The 22,877-nt window shown below is 38.9% G+C and overlaps 2 pseudogenes; both read right to left on the bottom strand.

Moving 5' to 3' along the window:
* The window catches only part of LOC101673900, a 45,489-nt pseudogene that overhangs the window by 6,072 nt on the left and 16,540 nt on the right, over window positions 1-22,877 (bottom strand).
* LOC101677527 lies at window positions 1,996-3,010 on the bottom strand (annotated as a pseudogene).

The raw sequence follows: 22,877 nt of genomic DNA, 5'->3' as shown, positions 1-22,877 counted from the left end.
ACAGATTAGTATAGCACATGATTTTGGAGATTTCAACAAGTTCGGAAACTTATTTAAATTTTACTGAAAATTTTTACAAAACTGAGTACAAGCTCCAAATGTTCATTGCTTTTGCTAAGTAAAAGATTTAAAATTATGTGTTCATATATAAAATTACACTAGACCAAATGTCATCCCAAAGATGAATAAATCTTAGTTCTATGTCAACAAGAGCTTAAAAATTATTATTTAGAGTGATTGATAAGCTATAAAGGACTAATTCTTTGATAGTCAAAGAAGACACAGGATGTGAATTCCCACCTGAGTAATGATGGGATATTTGCCTGGGACTAACCCTCCCACAGATAACAATGACAAATTGTGGGCCAAATATAAAACAACAACACTTAAGGGAGCCAAAAGCAGGCAGAAATGAAAGAGAATTTAATCCTTGAAAAGAATATAATCATATTGGGTGCTATCTACATTACCCGGCTTTTCTTCTGAATGCCCTCCCTAGTCTGCATGGCATGGGTGGCTAGAAGTTAGGCATAGAGCCTCACTCTTACTAGGCAGAGGTGTTAGAAGATGGAGGTTGGGAATTTAGAGTGGTTGGAAATATTGGGGGAAAAATTCTAGAAATGAGGGAGCCACAGAGCAAGGAGATCCAAGCTATACATAAACTTTCCTTATGTCCTTGGCTGATCCCTGAACTATGCATGTTTAGGGAAAATAAGACCCTGGTGGTAGGAGAAAATAGTGTCAACCCCAAATTCTATACCCAGAAAAAGTATCCTTCAAAAAATAAAGACAAAATAAAAACATTTTTGAATAACCAAAGACAGAGAACCTACCAGCAGACCTGAATTATAAGACATGCTGAAGAAAATTCTTCAGAGTGAAGAGAAATGACACATATTGGAAACTTGAACCTAAAAGTTGCAATAATGAGCACCAAAAAGATAAAATATATGGTAAATATAAAATGCTACATATCTTCTTACAGCAAAAATTATATTGTTATCACTGTATTATGGGGTTTATATGCACATAGGTATAAAATACATGACAGCTATAACACAAAAGATGGAAGGAGAAAATATACTATTCTAAGGCATTTATGTTTTACATAGAATAATACAGTACTAACTCTAAATAGAAAAAAGATAAGTTAATCATGCCTATTATGATGCTGAGAGCAACCAAAAGAAATTAAAATCAAATATTAAAAACCGTTTCCAATCACATTGATGATATTAATACAGATGAATTTAACTCTTAAATGAAAAGGCAGAGATGGTCAGAGAAAAAAATCAAGATCCAACTATGATGTGGTCTACAAGGGACTCACTTTAAGTATATTTAAAGGTTAAAAGTAAAAGATGTTACAAACACTAAACATAGGAAAGCCAGGGTGGGATATATTATTAACAAAATAAGCCTCAAGACAAGTACTATTATTAGAGACAAAAAGGGACATTTCAGGGATAAAGGTGATATGGTACATATACATGTACATATACATATATAAGTCATATGGTATATATACAATGGAATATTAGTCAGCCACAAAAAATGAAATCTTGCCATTTGCAACAACATGGATGGTAAAGGGTATTATGTTAAGTGAAGTAAGTCAATCAGAGAATGACAGTTATCATATGATCTCATTAATAGGTGGAATTTTTTTTTAAAAAGACACATTTATTCAGCGTCATGATCAGACTATTACATTAAGCAATTAACAGCATGGGTGCAAAAAAAAAATCTACATTAAAACCCTTTGTTGGAATGCTTTACACTTTCCACAGAACAGAAACTAAAATAACCTGTTATACAATTAGTCACAAATACAGTCCTCAAGTTTTTTTTGCCCATACACATGAGTATTGTCTAAAACATGTCTTCTTTGTAGCAGCTAGGCCCTGCCACCACTGTGCTTGGCTGAGTTCACAAATCTGTTGTAACCTGTAGTTTCCCTGTCACTTCTCTGGCTCTCCTCTCCTGCTAAGCTTTGTTTCCTGGCAGTAATTAAAACCTCCTGCCACTGCCATAGCTGCTGCTGCTGCTGGAACCACCATAGCCACCTTGGTTTCATGGTTTGGCGAAGTATTGGCCTCCACCACCATAAGGGCCAGAGCTTCTGCCTCCCAAATTGCCTCCTTTCATGGGTCCAAAATTTGAGGATTGATTGTTGTAATTGCCAAAATCATTATAGCTTCTGCCACCTCCAAAGTTGCTTCCATTATTACCAAATCTGTTATAGCCATCCCCACTGCCACCATATCCACCACCACCTCAACTGCCACCAAAGCCACCTCGACCACTGAAGTTTCCTCCGCGACCAAAGTTGTCATTCCCACCCAAACCACCTCCACGACCACCACCAAAGTTTCCAGAACCACTTCGACCTCTTTGGCTGGATGAAGCACTAGCCATCTCTTGCTTAGAGAGCGCTTTCCTTACTTCACAGTTGTGGCCATTCACAGTATGGTATTTTTGAATGACAATCTTGTCTACAGAATTATGGTCATCAAATGTTACAAAAGCAAAATCCCTCTTTTTGCCACTGCCTCGGTCAGTCATGATCTCAATCACTTCGATTTTCCCATACTGTTCGAAATAATCTCTTAGATGATGTTCTTCAGTGTCTTCTTTAATGCCACCAACAAAAATCTTTTTCACAGTTAGGGGGGCACCAGGTCTTTGAGAATCTTCTCTTGGGACAGCCCTCTTTGGTTCCACAACTCTTCCATCCACCTTGTGTGGCCTTGCATTCATGGCTGCATCCACCTCCTCCACAGGGGCATATGTGACAAACCCAAAGCCTCTGGAGCTCTTGGTGTTTGGATCTCTCATTACCACACAGTCCGTAAGTGTTCCCCATTGCTCAAAATGGCTCCTCAGACTCTCATCGGTTGTTTCAAAGCTCAGACCTCCGATAAAAAGCTTCCGCAGCTGTTCAGGCTCTTTGGGAGACTCTGACTTAGACATGATGGCGGTGGGAGGGGAGACTTTAACGATGCTTACTCAGCGGCGTCCATGGGCAGAAAAGCGATATGTGGAATTTAAGAAGCAAAAGAGAGGATCATGGCGGAAAAGAGAAAAAAATAAAACAAGACAAAACCAGAGAAGGAGACAAACCATAAGAGACTTAATCATGGGAAACAAGTTGATGGCTGCTGAAGGGAGGGAGGTGGGAAGATGGGGAAATGGGTGATGGACATTAAGGAGGGCACATGATATAATATAATACAATAGGCACTGAGTGTTATATAAGTCTTTTGAATCACTGACCTCTGCCTCTGAAACCAATAATACATCATATGTTAATTAAATTTAAATTAAAAAATAAATTAATTTAAAAAAGGGACATTTAAAAAATAAATTAATTTAAAAAAGAAACATTAAAATAAATTTAATAAAAATTTATTTAAGCCATATTAAGTTTAATTCTGATATGTGACTATAATTCTAGATGAATAAAAAATTTATTTAAGCCATATTAAGAAAGGTGCAGCTGATACAAATGATGTGTGATTGGCAATCCACTGTCATGTTGACCACTTTTTTTAATTATAAAGACTTTATTGTTTGGGGCATCTGGCTGGCTCAGTAGTTTAAGTAGCTGACTCTTGATTTTGGCTCAGGTCATGATCTCAGGGTTGTGGGATCTAAACCCACATCTGGCTCCCTGTTTGGTGGGGAGTCTCCTTGAGATTCTTTCCCTCTGCCCCTCCCCCACTCACATGTGCTCTCTCTTTCTCAAATAAATAGATAAATAAATAAATCCTTAATAAGGCTTTATTATTTTATCTTTCACAATCTGATATACAACAGATACAGATTTTGTGTATGCTGTGAGGTAAGAGTTAACATTCTTTTTTCCATGAATAGCCAAATAACCCAGGACCATTTATTGAAAATCCTTCTCCCCATCACTTTCCCTACTACATTATCCTGAAATCTTTACCATAAATCAGGTGACTATATACCTGTGGGCCTTCTGTATTCTGTACTTTGTTTCTTTGATTTGTCTATATTTGTACCAAAACCATACTATCTAATTAGTATCACTTCACAATAGATATTGGTATCGCTTAACAAATCCTCCAGCTTTGTTCATCTTGAAAAATTGCTTTGGCTTTTCTTTTCTTTTCTTTTCTTTTCTGTTCTTTCTTTCCTTTTCCTTCTCCCCCGACCCCACCTTGACTATTCTTTGCTCTTTGCATTTTCTCTCTTAATTTTAGAACTGGTTTGTCAATTTTTACACACACACAAAAAGCTACTGCAATTCTGACAGGGATTACTCTGAATATATAGAATAACATAGAGAGAATATCTTGTCAATACTGAAACTTCTAACTGATCGATATAGTATATTCCTTTATATACTTAGGATATATACTTTCCTAAGTATATACTTACCTATATACTTAGGTATATATTCCTTTATATATTTATGGTATATTCCTTTATATACTTAGGTCTCACTAATTTCTCTCAACAATGCTTTGTAATTTTCAGGAATTTTCTCATTTTTGTGAGATTTATTCCTAAGTATCTGATATAGTTCAATGACATTATAAATGATAATATGTAAAATATGATTGATTCTTGTACTTCTACCTTGTAACAGTTTTGTTAAATTCACTTTTAAATTTTAACAGTTTGTCTACAAAGTCTTTTATGATAATTTTATTTCTATCCTCATGACATTTGTCTCCTTTTCGTACCTTTAGTGCAGAATAGCATCTCCAGCACAACGTTGAATAAAAGTGGTTATAGTGGACATATGTGTCTAATTCCCAATCTCAGGGAAAATGTAAGCATTAAGTATGATACATCTAAGCTTTTAAATATATATAAATAAATATATATATTTATATATATACTTAAATATATATATATATTTAAAAGCCAGTGTAAAGAAAATCTTTTAAATTTTCTAAGATTTAAAAAAATAAATAGGTATTAGACTTTCTAAATTCTAAATTCATCAGTTGTGGTGACTATATGATTTTCTTCTGTTTTCAGTTAATGTGGTCAAGTACATTGATTGATTTTTGAATAAAAATAAATCTATTCTTTCACTTCTGGAATAAGCTCCAGATGGTCAAGGTGTATTTTTCTTTTTCTATGTTGTTGGATCTGCTAATATATTGTTTAAAATTTCTGCCTCTATGTTTCTATTGGCATGGTATGTATTTTACCATGTTTTCTGTAAGCTTTTCTCAATCTTATTTTAAAAATGTCTCTTTCCAATGAAATTTCAGGATACAAAATCAACATACAGTAGTGTACAAAATCAGTAGTATTTCTATACACTAACAGTGAGTCACCTGAAAAAGAAATAAAGAAAATAATTCCATTTACAATAGCATCAAAAACAATAAAATACTTAGGAATAAATTTAAAGAAGTAGGTGTAAGATTTCTACACTGAAAACTGTAACATTGTTGAAAGAAATTGAAAAAGAAACAAATAGACAGAAGGATATCTTGTGTTCATGGACTAGACAAATCAATATTATGAAAATGTCTATATTACCCAAAGCCATCTATGGATTCAATGCACTCCTTATCAAGATTCCAATGGCATTTTTTACAGACTTAGAAAAAATAATCTTAAAAATTGTTTGGAATGACAAAAGACTCCGAGTAGCCAAAGAAATCCTGAGGAAGAAAAACAAAGCTGGAGGTATCACACTTCTTGATTTCAAACTATATCACAAAGCTATAGTAATCAAAACAGTATGGCACTGGCATAAAAACAGATGCATAAACCAATAGAAAAGAATTGTAAAGCCCAGAAATAAACCTATGCATACATAGTCAACTAATATCAGACAAGAGAGCCAAGAATACCCAATGAAGAAAAAACAGTCTCTTTAATAAATGGTTCTGGGAAAATAGGATATTCACAAGAAAAAGAATGAAACTAGACTCTTACTTTACACTACTTAGAAAAATTAATTCAAAATGGATTGAAGACTTAAATATGAAATCTGAAATTATAAAACTCTTAGAAGAAAATGTAGGGAATAAGCTCTTTGACGTGGGTCTTGGTAATGAGTTTTTGGGTATGACTCAAAAATCCCAAGCAACAAAAGCAAAAATAAACAAGTGGGACTACATCAAACTAAAAAGTTTCTGTGCAACAGAGACAACAAAATGAAAAGGCAACCACAGAATGGGAGAAAATATTTGCAAACCACATATCTGATGAGGGGTTAATATCTAAAATATATAAGGAACTCATATGCAACTTACGAGCAAAACAAAACAAAACAAAATACCAAGTAATCCAATTAAAAACTGGGCAAAGATCTGAATAGACATTTTTCCGAAGAAGTTATTCAGTTGGCCCCTAGGTACATGAGATAGTGCTCAATGTTACTAATTGTCAGAGAAATGCAAATGAAAACCACAGTGGGCTGTCATCTCATATTTGATAGCTATTACCCAAAAGGCAAGAGATAACAAATATTGAGTACTAAGGAGGATGTAGAGGAACAGGATATACTGTTGATGGGAATGTAAATTGTTGCAGTCATTATGCAAAACGGTATAGAAGTTCCTCAAAATTTAAAAATAGAATTACCATATAATATAGCAAAATTACTTTTGAGTATATATGCAAAGGAAACAAAATCACTGTTATGAAAAGATATCTGTAGCCCCAGGTTTACTCCAGCATTATTTTTAATAGCCAAGCCATGGAAACAATTTAAGTGTCCACTGATGGATGTCTGGATAAATAAACTGTGATATGTATTTACCGTGGAATACTATTCAAGCACAAAAAAGAAAGAAACCTTGCCATTTGTAACAACATGGATGGACCTTGCTATCCATGGAGGGCGTTATGCTAAGTAAAATCAATTAGACAGAGGAAGACAAATACTGTCTGATCTCACTTGCATGTAGAATCTAAACAAACAAACTCCTAGAAACAGACAGCAGATTGGAGGCTACCAAGAGGGAATTGAAGAAATGAATAAAGGAGGTTAAAAGGTACAAGCTTCCAATGTTAAGAAAAATAACTTCTGGGGATATAATGTACAGAATGGTAATTATAGTTAGCAACACTGTATTGTATATTTGGAAGTTGCTAAGATGGTCAATTTAAAAAATTCTTATTACAAGAAAAAAGTCTGTAACTATGCGTGGTGATGCATATTAACTAAACTTGTGGTGATCATTACACAATGTATACATATATCAAAGTATTATGTTATACACCTTAAACTTAATATTATATGTCAATTATATCTCAACAAAACTGGAGAAAAGATGTCTCTTCTAAGGAGGATATAGTTTTTGTTTTTTTTTTTTGATAGTCCGATAATCTCAACATTTTAACTCAGGTGTTTAGTCTACTTACTATTCATGAAATTACTGATACAGTTGGGTTTATATGTGCCATCCTATTATTATTATTATTTTAGTTGACTTATCTTTTATGTTCTTTTATATTTTATCCTTTTAATTTCTTGGGGGCTAATCAAATAGTTTATGAGTTATTCCATATTTTTCTTTAAGCAAGTTGTCAGCTAAAAATTCTTGAGAAATTCTTTTTTGCTCATTCTAGAGATGAGATTACAGGCACCCTTGCTATATTATAGTCTGGTATAAGTTTTGTGTTTTACCACATCTGAAATTAAAGTTCCATTTTGCCTCTGCTTATTTTCTCTGCTACTCTTGTTAGTATATTTTGCTTCCACATGTTATAAATCCCACAGACATTTTTCCTTTTTGATATTTTCAACAGCTTATATCCGTTTATATTTCCCAGATATTTGCTCTTTCTGGTGCTCTTCATTCTTCTCTGAAGTTCAATTCTTTTATCTGGATTATTTTCCTTCAGCTGAAAGAACTCCCTTCGGTATTTCTTATACTGAAAATCTAATGTAATAAATTCTCACAACTTGTGTTTATCTGAAAATATGTTACTCCATCTTCATTTTAGAGAATATTTTTTGATGGGTATTGGATTCTATGTTGGCAGTATTCCCCCTAGCACTTGAAAGTGTAATTCCATTGTTTTTTGGCTTTTATAGTTTCTGTTGGAAATTCTGCTATTAGTGTCATTGGTCCTCTCCTGAAGGTAGTGTGATTTATTTTCCTCTGGCTGCTCTACAGGTTTTCTCTTTATCTTCAATTTTCAGCAGTTTCACCATAATGTAGTCCATTTCCTTTGTATTTATCCTACTCATAATTTGTGAAAATTCTTGAATCTCTGAATAACTATCCAACAGTTTTGGAAAATTCTTTGCCATTATCTTTTCAAAATTGCTTCTACCCAAATTGTTCCTCTCTTTCTTTGATCACAGTGATACATATATATTATTTTTCTGATTGCATTCCACATATATATTCTTTCTGTGTGTGCGTTTTGGTTTTGATATTGTCATTCCATCAGTGCCACTCCATTAACATGTCATCTGCTATATCCAATCTAGTTGTTAACCCATCCATTGAGTTCTTAATTTCAGATTATTTACTTTTCAATTCTAGAAAAACTGTTTCATTTTTGTAAGTTTTAGTTATCTGGCAAAATTCTCAAGTTTTTCATCTGTTTTGTACACTTCCCCCTCTGTTTTCTTATACATGTTAGTCATGCTTATTTTAAATCCTAGTCAGGGGGCACCTGGGTGGCCCAGTGGGCTAAAGCCTCTGCCTTCGGCTCGGGTCATGGTCCCAAGGTCCTGGGATTGAGCCCTGTATCGGGCTCTCTGCTCAGCAGGGAGCCTGCTTCCCCACTCTCTGCCTGCCTCTCTGCCTACTTGTGATCCCTGTCTGTCAAATAAATAAATAAAATTAAAAAACAGTCTTAGTCAGCTAACTTCATCTGTTGATCTTCTTATATATATTATTAATATAAACATAGTGGTAAGGGAGGGCATTCTTGCCTCTTCCTTTCTAGCACCTTCATTAGGCATGATGCTGGCTTTTAGGGTGATCTAGACATGTTTTACCATGTTGAAAGTTACCTATTTTACCAAATACTTTTTCATCATCTGGGAATAGATACACATGATTTTACTCTTTTGATCTATTAATATGGTGAATTATATTATCCATTTCCCAATATTGAATGATCTTCTGTTTCTGGAAGAAAGTCCCCGTTGGTAATGAGATAGCATTCTTTTAACATTCTTCTAATATATTGTTAGATGTGTGTCTAATATCTTATTTACAATTTTTGCACTGATATATAAAAGTGACATTAGTTGCAATTTTTGGTGCCATCTTTGTTAGGTTTGGCCACATCCATTTCTTGAGTTTCATAAAATGAATTTAAGTCTTCGTTTTTTCCTCCATGTTGTAACAATTTAAGTAAAACTGGTTCTGTTTCTTAAAATTTCTCAGAAAAGTGATTTTAAACTATGGAGTGCTAATCACATGTAAAAACAAGCTCAAATGCAGGGGTTAGACAGATTAAATAAATGAACACTATGCATCTTGATACGAGATAAAAGAAGTGTTTCAGACACAAGGTAGGCCAAGTTAAATGTGTGCGTGCCAGATGTGGTCTGCGGGCAGCCAATGTGAAACCTTATGGAATAAAGACAGGAACCATGTTTTATGCATATGCATTCACCACCTTATGCTAGCGTGGTGCCATGTGGTTAACAGCATGGCCTTGACATGGACATGTTCTCCTCCTTATACTATGTGATCTCAGTTAGACCAGTTCTTCTCTGAGCCACTTCCCCCTCATTGGTACAGTGAGAATAAAAACAGTGAAACCTACCTTTAAAGGTTGTCAGGAGGACTAAATGAGACAAGAAGATTATGTAAATTTCCCCCCAAGGACTATTTTGGGGGGTACATTAAACTATGCTAGCATTTTTTTTAATCATTGTGATTATTACTTGTTTTTTTTCCCCAAATGGAAACACGTTTCTTTGTGATTAAAAAAAAATACATCTTCATTGCAGAACTGCAGGAAGATAGTACAACCATATTGTATTTAAACAAGATAATTCTATCTATATACAGTATGATAGCCTACATTTTTCACATAATTCTGGTGGGCATTGTTTTCATTAACAGGCAGTAACTAGTGTGATTAGAGGAGTCCTTCACCTTCCTGTTACCATGAGCTCCTTTTCAGTGGCTGTAGGCCGAATCTGGTTATAGATGCCCATTGTGAACAGGGCGCTGGCACAGTTGAAAATAGAAGTCAGGGAGGACATGAGAGAGGCCCAAAGTGCAGACAGCATCAAGCCTTGTATGCCTGGAAGAGAAGAGACGTTTCCTGGACCTCCAGCTTTCTGGCCATGCCAGGAGATGCCTCAGGCCTCCTAAGGCACTTTTCTACACACTACAAAACATTCAAATTTTATTTGGAGTGGCATTCCATCTAAGACAGATTAAAGCGTTATATTTATCCTTGCTTTGTGATGGGACTTACTAGTGTCCTGCTGGGTCTTTATGTAATGAGGAGAGTCGCTAGCTCTTGAGTGGTTACTTTGTGCCAGACTATTTTCTTGGGCGTTATCCTGTAAAATCCTCTCTACAGCCCTGTGGGATGGACACCTCTGCTGTTCTACTTGTCCAGATGAGAATTCAGAGGCCCAGAGAAGGTTTGGAATGGAGGCAAGGGATGTGACTTCTTGTGCCTCAGTGTCCTCATCTGTGAAGTGGGCATAAAGGTATCTACCACACAGGGCTGTTATTAAGATTAAGATAAATTAAGTGGACAGATTAACATAATGCCTAACAGAGATCAAGCACTCATGAAGTGTGAAGTATAACATAATAATCCAGTATTTTCACCTTTTGAAAGGCTGCCATACTGCAGGGACTTTGCTCCACAGAGAGATTTCTATGTATTGATGGTTGAGGCTGGAGGGTAACTGGGGCCTGAGCTGGAGGCCTACCATAGCAAGGCCCCCACTGTATTCAGTGGGCTACTTGACCAGGCAAAGCCTGGTGTCCTTACAGCTACTTCCTTTCAAGTACCCCACTGCCTACCCTCACTCACAGTCCTGGGTACTCAAGGACAGATTTAGCTGCAGAACATGGACAACTTTCTGTCTGAACTGTGGGGATGGTCAGTATTACCCTCAGTCAGATTCACCTCTCTATTGGAATTTTATGGAAACATCTCAATTTTGATCTCTAGAGCTTCTATCACTCTTCAGAGCTACTGTGTGATTAAAAAAAAAAAGGTACTATTTGTTTGGCCTTTTCTCTGGGATTTGAGGAGACAGCTGAGATGAATTCATGGGCTCACTGCAGTGAAAGCCATTGAGCTGCCTGTCTCTTTAGTTCCCCCCACTGGACCTGAGCTCTGTGAGAGCAGGACTAGGTCTTGTCATGTCTGTGTTCTCATGGCTTAGGACCATGCCTAGCACAGAGTGCAGCCCTCCTGCGGAATGAAAGAGCGAAGGCACAAGCTAAGCTGGTGAAGTGAACAACGTAAATCGTGGGCATAGGCTGTACCTCTAAGAGTGTGTGCACCTTGTGTGAGTGTGTGAGAAATGAAGAGGGAGGAGGCCTGGCTCCTTCCCTCAGGGCAGGCGAGACTCCCTTTACATCACTGATATCCCTCTTACTTCACAGTCAACATTTCTACCAAGAAAGATGGACTGCCTGGTAGATAAGCCATCTGCGGCTCCTTTTCTCCTAACCATCCACTTAAAGACCAAGGGCACATAGGCTCCAATAGGAAAACAGATCATGGGGGTCCTTCCCTTACCTTCGGGCAGCAGCTTTACCACCAGCACTGGGTAGGTGATGGAGCTGCACCCAGTTCTGATGCCACAGTACTTCTCACATAATGAAGGTACAACACCACATGCCACTTTATCTGTAAGAGAGGTCGCAGTCACACCAATGTGTCAGCCTTAGAGCTCTAAAATCTGAGGGAAGCAAAAGGGAAGCAAATATTAGATTATTTATTCTATGTGTATGTGTATGTCAGATTTTTGATCTACTCGTGACTGCTCCAGTTCATGATCTTACATTCCTTGGGATCTTGGGGCTGGGAATTAGGTGCCTAGGAGCCAGATGAAACAGTACTTCTACTAATGGACTGCTTGACTCCAACGTTAATGTGACCTAGACAAGACTTTCAGGGATGGCCGCTAGGTGTCAGGAAGGCAGATGTATTATTCATCCACCTATTAATCCATGAGCCACCCCAAACCTTACTTGCTTGGTCTTCATAGGAGTGTTATTTCAGCGTGTTTGGAAGAAATTCTGGACAAAGGTATATAAAGGGAATGAATGTGATGTCCTTCAGGAGCTTAAATTAGGGATATAAAGTTACCATCTGAGAAAAAACCCCAAACGACAAAGCAACTTAGATGATGAAGAAGCAGGGGATTGTCTTGGTTTATGGGTAGAGCTGTTTGACTGGGGATGGCTTTCCAGTTTAAGCACTGGTTACCAAACATCTTGAGGAAGACTAAAAACTCAGGGGCAGCTGCATGCATTTACATCTGCCCACGCTCCTTGTAACAGAACCTCTGTGACACTCAGCGTAGTATAAGAAGGGCCCAGGAACCAGGCCTGACTATTCTGGAAATTCCTTCTCCTTGGCTGCAATAACTGGTCCTTATCACTCAAGTGAGTTCACTGAGACTCATTTGGGATTTTTGCTGAAACAATTGGGGAAGGAAACACTTGGTGGGTGTTGTTGAGTTGGTGGGATAGAAGTCTGGTGCTGTTGGCAACCACCTTGCCACCAGATGGCCTGAGGGTAACACTTGCTCAGAAGGGAGAGGAGCTAAAAATGTACATATTATGTTCTACCAAGAACTCCAAATAATATAGTGGCCTACACGGAAAACCAGATTTTGAGAATCACACCTTGGCAGCTGGCAGTGTCTGGCCCCCAGCTCTGGCCAGGGGAGAGACTCAGAATCTAGGGCCAAGATCATTTGGGTTATTGGAAAACCATACTCTTCCAGGAACATGGACAGGTGCCAAACTTCCATGATAAATGGCTCCCTGGTTTTATACACCTGGCATGTGCTAATGGATATGTGAGTCTGGCCATTTCTGACGGCTAAAGACAAGTGACTCCAGGTTCTTCTCACCCTAAGGGCTCCCCACCAATGTGTTCCATCAACTCTGTTCACTCCTTGGTCAGAAGGCTGGAGAGAGTCTGCGTTCTTGAAGCCCACTCTAGCTAGAGAGAGAGAGGCCATTCCCTCATCTTTTTTCTACTTCCCTTAGCAGCTTTCTATCTAGAGTCCAAGATAAATGTGATTCTGTGAGTCTTCTTCCTCAGTGAGTAGGGAAATCTGTGCTGGGAAGTGGGGTAGGGTGGGGTGGGGAAGCAGGTTTTCAAAGCCCAGGGCACTCTAGGTGTCCTAGAGAGCACAATAGTGTATTTCCTAACCTATGAGGAAGCACTACCTATGAGACCCCAAAATGTCACCTGGCAGCCAAAGACCAAATCTGGGAATGTTGAAACAAAACCTTTCTCTCTGTTAAAGCTGGAAGGGAATTAGGATTAAATAAAAAAAAGCGGGGGGTGGGGCGCCTGGTTGGCTCAGTGGGTTAAAGCCTCTGCCTTCAGCTCAGGTCCTGATCCCAGAGTCCTGGGATCTAGCCCCACTTCAGGCTCTCTGCTCAGTGGAGAGCCTGCTTAGCCTGCTCAGCAGGGAGCCTGCTTCCCTTCCTCTCTCTGCCTGCCTCTCTGCCTACTTGTGAGCTGTCAAATAAATAAATAAATCTTAAAAAAAAAAAAAAGAAGAAGAGGCATATCTTGGGGCAGACTGAAGGATGAATTAGACTTAGAGAAGTCTCCTACACATGTTACTTAGCAATAATTAGTGTTTTGCATTCTGTCTGGCCTTGTCAAAGCTTAGCCACAGAAGACTCCCATGGAAGCTACCTGCTTTGTCCCAGTGGCTGCACCTATCAGAAAAAGCACTCCATGTAGGTTTAATGAATAAACAAACTAGATACTCTGAGAGACAGTACAGATAGTAAAGCTAGGTTGAAATGGGAATGAGAGACATCCACAGAGTTATGGTAGCTCATTAAGAGAAACAAAGATGTTTTGATAGCATTTATGGGGAAGAACATGGACCTGAGTCAGACCCACTTTGGGGGTTTACATTGAGCTCCCCCTCTGACATTCCTCATCTGTTCACTGAGGCTACAAAAGCCTCACGATCTGAGCCAGTATTGACAGCATCTATCACATTCCCAGTACAGTGCCTGCCACACAGACGTGTGTGTCATGGCGATACACATGATTCAGGAGGAGCAAGTGAGCCTTCCTGTAGATTGTGCCTCCAAACCCTGGCCAGGACTGAGCTCTGGCTGCATGGAGCCTTGGTTGGTTCTTCCCTATCCAAACTTCTCTCATGGAATTTCTCTTTTGCCGCCTCCAACCATGGTTTCTGCCAGACTTTTGCTCAGCTGCACTCTTAATTGGAACTCTTTAGCTCCCTTAAAGGCAATTGGGGCATCTCAATCCCCACACTGTGGGGGGCCTGATGACCCCAAATACTCTCTAGGTCTCTTCAGGAAAAAGAAGGCGATCAGCTTGAACACATCAGCATTAAGGATTTACCTGGGAGTAAGACACGGCTGATCACTCCTGGCATCACTTTGCTGAACATGGGCAGCGGCTTATTCAGCCGCCTTTCACATGAGACATGTTCTTCCCTGCCAGGCATTGCTGGACAAAAATCTGCCAAGGAGGGAAGCCTGGGTGGCTCAGTGGGTTAAAGCCTCTGCTTTCAGCTCAGGTCATGATCCCAGGGTCCTGGGATTGAGCCCCGTGTCAGGCTCTCCGCTCAGCAGGGAGCCTGCTTCCCTTTCTCTCTCTCCCTCTGCCTGCCTCTCTACGTACTTGTGATCTCTGTCTGTCAAATAAATAAATAAAATCTTTAAAAAAAATCTGCCAAGGAAACACAGAGGGGTGAGAGAGGGGATGATGGCTCTAGCAAAGCGTTTCAAGCCTGGGCTACCTCATTGTAGCAGAGAGGACAATTGTGACCTGCTGCAGCGGCAGGATGTGCCCTCTGGTGGGTTTTTGCTGAGCTGCTCACCCCAATCATCCAGGCATCTCCAGGGCATCCAGGGCCAGAGGAGGCTCATGTGACCAATGAACATGTTTTGCTCAGTGCACAGTTGCCTGAGGGGACAGGAATGGTGTGCGCGTGACCTTGGCCTCATTGTCAGCACTGCACACCAATTATGGAGGCACAGTGCTTACAAGCTGTCCCCTGGCAAGGATGAGACTCCCTTCTAGAGGCCACAGACTGCCCCTGCCAGGTAGAAGGAAGAGGCCCCTCATGACATTAAAGCAAAATTGGGTCCCCAGCATCAAAAGGGTTCTCAGAACTGGGGGCAACTTTATTCATCTAAATTGAAATGAACTAGAACTAGTGTAGACCTTGTAAGTGCAAAATCTCCTAGGAGATGTTTCACGACCCATTTCATGGTGCTCCTGCCATAAGAAGCAGTGTGCACTCAGGCCGAACAGAATGGTACAGCTGGCAGGTGGAGAAGCATGAAAGAAAGTGCATAAAGACATGGTCCAGTGAATCACAACAATGCAGTATTATATATGTACTGAAAGTATGTTTCTGCAGAACATTTGGATAATGGAAAAAATGCTCACAGTGTGATGGTAACTAAGAGGCATACAGGATACAGCAGCAGCATATACACTGTGACTCTACACCGAGAAAAAAGTGCACAGGAATTAACTGACATGGTAATAGTGATTCATGCTAGCATGGTGAAATTAACAAGCAGGACTGTCATTTTCCTCTTTAGGTTGTCTATTTTCCAAATGCATTATTTCAAACTGGGAGGAAGAACCCCAAAGTGGTCCTCTTCAACCAATAGGTACTGCTTCTTGGGAGGTCCACTGGCATCCTGTTGCTAACATCTCAATGTATGTGGGCTTCTGTGGAGCAGGTGGGGGTGGGCAGCCAGGCTGCACTTCCTGGTCTTTGCTTAGTCCCATGCACGTAAGAATGGGTCTCTCAAGGGAGGGGGTGAAGGAGTAGGGCAGGGGCAGAAATTCGACTCTCCTTCTGAGGGAAGGGTGATTATAAAGGCAATGCAGAAATTCGATGTAGAAAGCCCTAAGTACTTTTGTTTAGTGTCATATATTACAAAGTGGGGCAAGGAAAGGATTATCATTTAAAAATGATAGTGGGCCAAAGTTAACAATTTTCCTTTCATCAGTTTGTTTGCCTCTCTTTTAATTAACAATTTTTCTTAATTTCAAATTTTCTTTACAAGTTTGAAGGTATATATTGAACTTCCGTGTTTTTTAAAAGATTTATTTATTTAGTTGAGGTGGGGGAGGGGAAAAAGGGGAGGGAGAGAGAGAATCTCAAGCAGACTCATGCTGAGCTTGGAGCTGAATGCGGGGCTAGATCTCATGACCCTGAGATCATGACCTGAGGTAAAATCAAGAGTTGGACACTTAACCGACTGAGCCACCTAGGCACCCGACTACTAATAATGACCCTTAAAATTTTCATATAGATACAATTTCAAGTCCAAAGTAAATCAACATCTCCACCCTTCTGAACAATTTAGAGTCCACAGACAGATTTAACTCCAAATAGTGGTACAATATTTCAGTTTTGCCCTGTTTTTCACTTCTTGTATTTGTAATTCTTATTCTTCAGCCCATTTGCTCATGTACCTATTAATATCTTTGCTAACTATTCCTTCTTGCTCATGAGTATTTCCTTTTTCTTTATGTACATCTTTCAGTCCTTCTTTAGGGAAGGTTATGTCTTGATTTTGCCCTTGGTCATGAATAATACCTTAGCCGGGCATATATTTTAGAAGTGACATTTTCCTTAAGGACTTTGAAAATTTTACACCTCTACCTTTGGGTTACATTGTTGAAGCTGAGAAGTTTGTTGTTGGTATAACTGTCTTCTTTTTATCAGTAATCTTTCCCTTCAGGTGCCCTTCAAATTCTCCTTGTCTTCCATGTTCTGGACTTTCATTATGGTTTTATTACATTTCTTTGTGTGGATTTGTAAATTATCTATGCTTGATTCATTGTGATTCTGGAGTCTGATGCTTCCTGCTCTTTCAGCAATTGTAAAAATTCTCATCCACTTTCTCTTAAAATATCGCTTCTCTCTCCTTTTGTTTTGGAACTCCAGTGAAATATATTTTAATCCTGATTCTCTCTTCCGTGTCATTTTGTTTCTCTTTCACACTTTCCAGTTTTGTGCTTTCAATAGTTTCTTCAGTTCTTGCTTTCAGATAACCATTTCTTCCCTTCAGCTGTGCTTAATCTGCTATTTTTTAAAAAAGTTTATTTATTTATTTAAGTAGTCTCTACATACGCAACGTGGGGTTCAAGCACATGATGGAGATCAAGACTCATGTGCTCCTCTCACCAAGCCAGCCAGGCGCCCCTTTAATATGCTATTTTAATAGTTACAAATTTTCACATTTCAATGAGCATATTTTTCACTTTTAGAAGTTTGAGTTTTCATATCTGACTGTTTTTGGTAGAAAGGTGTTAAGGTTTTCAGTTCCATTTTTATTTCTTTACTTTTAAAAAGATTTTATTTTTCAGAGATGTAGAGAAAGAGAGAATGGCAGGGAGAGGGAGAAGCAGGCTTCCCACTGAGCAAGGAGCCCAATGTGGGACTTGATCCCAGGACCTTAGGATCATGATCTGAACCAAAGGCACATGCTTAACTGACTGAGCCATCCAGACATCCCCCCCCTTTTTTTTTTTAAAGATTTTATTTATTTACTTGAGAGAGAGAGACAGTGAGAGAGAGCATGAACGAGGAGAAGGTCAGAGAGAGAAGCAGACTCCCCCTGAAGCTGGGAGCCCGATGCGGGACTCGATCCCGGGACTCCAGGATCATGACCTGAGCCGAAGGCAGTCGTCCAACCAACTGAGCCACCCAGGCGTCCCCAGACATCCCTTTTATTTCTTTATACACACTTTTAAAAAAGTTATGGTATCTAATACCTCAGTTTTCTGAAATTTGGGGTACTAATTCTGCTGTTTCTTGCTCAAGGTGGTTTGATTCTTCTGTATTTTCTAATTTTGTTTTAGGGGCTCATGTTGTGCAGGCATTTATTTATGGGAATGCTGCAAGACCATGGTTGAGGGTGCATCCTTCCAGGGGAAATCTGCCATTACTCTTGCCAGGTTTGTATGCAACAAATTTTGGATGAGTTTATGTTCATTTCTTCCCATGGGCTTTTCCTGATAATACAGGGAATTAAGTTAAAATTTTAATGAAAACCCGAAATGTATAGGAAGGCCAGCCTGCCCTTGTGAATCCTTAGGGGAGACTTCTTTCCTTCTCCTGGGACTCGGGTTGGGACATTTTGTTTCTTTTTGCTGGTGGGCAGCTATTTTCCTGGTCTACCTTTTCACTGATGGTACAGCCTTCACTCTACACTACTCATGAACTCAAGGCCTTTCTCCTGTTCTCACCTGGCCAGTTAAATCTAAGCCTTGGAAATCCTGGCTTGGTAAATACTGTCAGGGCACCATCAGTGTATCTGTCAGCTTAACTCTCTTGAGTTCAGTTCTCCTTGGTTTTTCAGTCTCCAGGGATTTTCTTCCTTCTTACGAGCTTTGCTATGACTATAAAAAGATGTTTGTTATATTTTACCCAATAAAACTAGAAAACTTTGTTTTTGGAGGTAGTTTAGGAAATCTAGTTTACCCACTGTCAGATGAGGAAGGTTAGAGGCAACTTTTAAAGTTGTAGAAGAAACTGAAAAGTAAAATGTAGAAAGATTTTTCTTATCTTCTAGGTAAAGAAGCACCATTAAACATAATAAATGGACAGGAATACAAATTAAAAAAACCCAGAGCTACATTATAGAGAATACCCACATATAGTGCTCTGGATCTCATATTGTTTCTTGTTTGTCCACTCACTACATTTTAAAGACCTATCAGTTTTGTATCATCTAGCTCCTATGACAGCATAGTATTCCACAGTATTAATGCCCCTCCTGCCATTGCATCTACCCACGTTGGAGTAACCAGCACAGTCAATGATCACATGGTGATCAATGCCTCATATATAATCCCTCATGAACTTGCATGAAGATATTTTAGGTAGCTTCTGAGGAGCACCACTGCTAGCTCAGAGTACAGTATAATTACTCTTATCAAATACTGCTGGATTACCTTCCAGAATAGATTGCACCAGTCTATACTTCCATCAGGAGTTCACAAGGGTTCTTAAACATTCATAGTCTCTCCAACACTTGGAATTATCAGTCTTTCTAATTTTTGCCAGTTTACTTGTGGTTTTGAGTTTCATTTCCCTCATAACTCTGGTTATATGCTGGTTTTATGCTTGCCTGAATTTCCTTTCTTTATAAATTGCCTATCATGATCTTTTACCCACATCTCTACTGGATTCCTTTTTCTTGTGGCTTTGCTATTAGTCTCTTGTTCATAATAAACATTTCTAATAATCTCTAATCTGTCATCTGTCAACTTTTTCCACAGTACTTTTTAAAAAAGTACTTATATGTAATGTGATCAAATCAATATCATTTGTACTCTCCCCACTTTGTCTCAAAAATATTCCGTCACCCTCCCTTAAAAATGTCTAGCTTTTCTTTCCACATTTAAGTCTTTAACCCACCCAAAGTCCACCTTTGTACTAAGTGTTAGGTGGGGGTGAAGAATTGTTACTCCAAATAGTTCCTTGGTTTTCTAACATCATCAAAGGGTATGTGTCTCCCCCATTGATTTCTGAAGCCTGTTGGATACATATTGAATTTCTATAAGTATAAGAATCTGCCTGACCTCTTTATTTTTTCCCACTAGTCTATGTATCTATTCTTGGATGTTTCAAACTGTTTTTATTGCTGCTACTTTGTAGATGCTTAAAATCTGGTTTGGCAAGTTCTCCCCCTTTGTTCTTCAGTTTCAAACTCAGGCTAGCAATTTGTAGCATTTTACTCTTCCATAAAATGTTTAAATCTTTAAAAAAAAATCATTATGTAACACATGAAAGCACACTGTAGCACATTAAGAGCATATACTATAACAACCATCCAAATTCAGATGGAACATTATAGGTATCCCAGAAGCCTTTCTGTGGCCTTTTTTTTTAAATTGAGGTGAACTTAATGTAATATATAACAAACCATTTTAAACAATTCAGTAGCCCCCAGTGAATTCCCAAGCTTATGCAATCACACTTCTCTCTAGTTTCAAAACTTTTTCATCACCTTGGAAGTACACCCATGTCCATTAAGCTGTTCCCTCCATTTTTCCTCTCCCAACCCCTGGCAAGTACTAATTGGATTTCTGTCTGTGGATGTGCCTACTCTGGATATTTTGTATAAAAGGAATCATACATTAGATGATTGCTTGTATCTCACTCCTTCCACTTAGGATAATGTTTTTGAGATCCATCTAAGTTATAACATGTGTCAGTACATAATTTCTTTTTATGTCTGAATAATATTCCAATGAACAGAAGCACATTCTGTTCACTCATTCATGAGTGAACATCTGGGTTGTTTCCACCTTGTGGTACTTATAAATAATGCTTGCCATGTGACTTATTCTTTTCATCTCAACCCCTTCCCTTGCTCCAGAAATGATCACTTTCATGATTTTCTTTCTTATTTGTTTGCCACTTACTGTGTATTCCTAAATGACATAAGTTAGCACTGCCTGTGGTAAACTTTATAAAAATGTATTCATTTTTATTCAATGCCTAGGTATCTGTATCTAGCTTCTTTTATTTGGCATCAAGCTTGAAGATCATCCAATTTATTGTGTGTATCTGTACTTCCTTTTCATTTGTTTATTGCCTTTGCACCATATGAATATTTCATAATATATTTAATGATCTACCATTGACAGTGAGCCAAATAAGTTTTAGAATAAGTTTTGAGTCCTTAAAAAGCAAACTGAAAAACTGTTTGGTTGCATTAATTTATGGGCACAGTTGGGGAGAACTGACATATTTCATATCCAAAAAGATTTTTTTAAGATAATGATAGTAAAGAAGAAAAAAATTAAAAAGTTGATATATTATAGAAGGGGCTGTGAAATTCCTCTAATTTTTTTTAAAAAAGATTATTTATTTATTTATTTGAGACAGAGAGAGAGAGAGAGAGAGCGAGCGCATGAGAAAGGAGAAGGTCAGAGGGAGAAGCAGACTCCCCATGGAGCTGGGAACCTGATGCAGGACTCAATCCCAGGACTATGGGATCATGACCTGAGCTGAAGGTAGTCAACCAACTGAGCCATCCAGGTGCCCTGAAATTCCTTTTAAACAGAATTTCTTATCAAGTTCTTTAGGCAATAAATCAGGACTGGAAGGGACCCCTGATCACTGAGTGTAGACAGACCAACTGTTGCCTCTGGTTGGAGAGACTGGGAAAACCTGGAATGCACTGAGGACCACAGCCTCCAAAGCAGCCACTTCAACTGTACCATGCCTAGTTACCTGATCAGTGCACCAGTAGTATAAGGAGAGAGTAGAGACACTAAAGATGATTCCAGGCCATGGGAGGTCTCCAGTGATGGGATCTCGGAAGATTTGGAAAAAATCCAGGTGAGGACCAAAACATTCTGCCTCGGCAGTCCAATTTCCTTTATGGATTAGGTCTGGCTTACTGTCTGGGTATCCTCCCACTTCCCGAAAAGCTTGGAACACCATAAAATTTATCAGTACCCGAAACTATACAGTAACACTATACAGTAACACATGTTTGAAGACCCAAGATTGCAAAGTGAGTCCCAGTTTCATGGACTGTACCTAGTATAAAAAGCACAGTGGATTGAAAAATAGTCAAGACTAAATGTATCTAAGAAAAACAACACCTCTTCCAAGGAGAAACAAGTAGAGTAGATAATCATGGTTGTATGCCCACACCCCACCTCCTACTTCTGGTAGCAGAACCCCTCTTCCCAGTTGCAATCCATCCTGTGTGGCTTAGGTGGGCCTCATCAAACTGTCCACATGCCCTGGGGCCTGCCCAATACTCTCTATGCCATGGACAACAACTGATGTGTCAGGAATGGATATGAGACCCAAACTGGGCTAACTGGAATCTGTCCCAGGAGTCTTCAGCTTAAGGAACCAAAAGTTCCTGCTTCCGTTCTTTGCAGTTCTAAGCCAGTTTAACAGTTTGAAGCTCTCTTGTCTACCTGGTTCATTCAGAACCCTGGATCTAGCCATCACTAAAGGTTGTGTGCTCCTGGAATTTTTACTTACTTGAGTTAAGAAGGTACTTATTTGCTTATATTCAGTTTTTAAAAAATTTTTTTCTTTTCAGCGTAACAGTATTCATTGTTTTTGCACCACACCCAGTGCTCCATGCAATCTGTGCCCTCCATAATACCCACCACCTGGTTCCCCCAACCTCCCACCCCTGCCCCTTCAAAACCCTCAAGTTGTTTTTCAGAGTCCATAATCTCATGGTTCACCTCCCCTTCCAATTTCCCTCAACTCCCTTCTCTCCATCTCCCCTTATTATGCTCCACAAATAAGTGAAACCATATGATAATTGACTCTCTCTACTTGACTTATTTCACTCAGCATAATCTCTTCCAGTCCTGTCCATGTTGCTACAAAAGTTGGGTATTCATCTTTTCTGATGGAGGCATAATACTCCATAGTGTATATGGACTGCATCTTCCTTATCCATTCATCCGTTGAAGGGCATCTTGGTTTTTTCCACAGTTTGGTGACCGTGGCCATTGCTGCTATAAACATAGGAGTACAGATGGCCCTTCTTTTCACTACATCTGTATCTTTGGGGTAAATACCCAGGAGTGCAATTGCAGGGTCATAGGGAAGCTCTATTTTTAATTTCTTGAGGAATCTCCACACTGTTTTCCAAAGTGGCTGCACCAACTTGCATTCCCACCAACAGTGTAAGAGGGTTCCCCTTTCTCTGCATCCTCTACAACACATG

The sequence above is a fragment of the Mustela putorius genome, unplaced genomic scaffold, assembly GCF_011764305.1.
Source record: "Mustela putorius furo isolate JIRA1106 unplaced genomic scaffold, ASM1176430v1.1 tig00003858_pilon_pilon_pilon, whole genome shotgun sequence".
NCBI lineage: Eukaryota > Metazoa > Chordata > Mammalia > Carnivora > Mustelidae > Mustela > Mustela putorius.
Note: the sequence above shows the minus strand (reverse complement) of the source record. Positions and strands in the feature narration are given on the sequence as shown.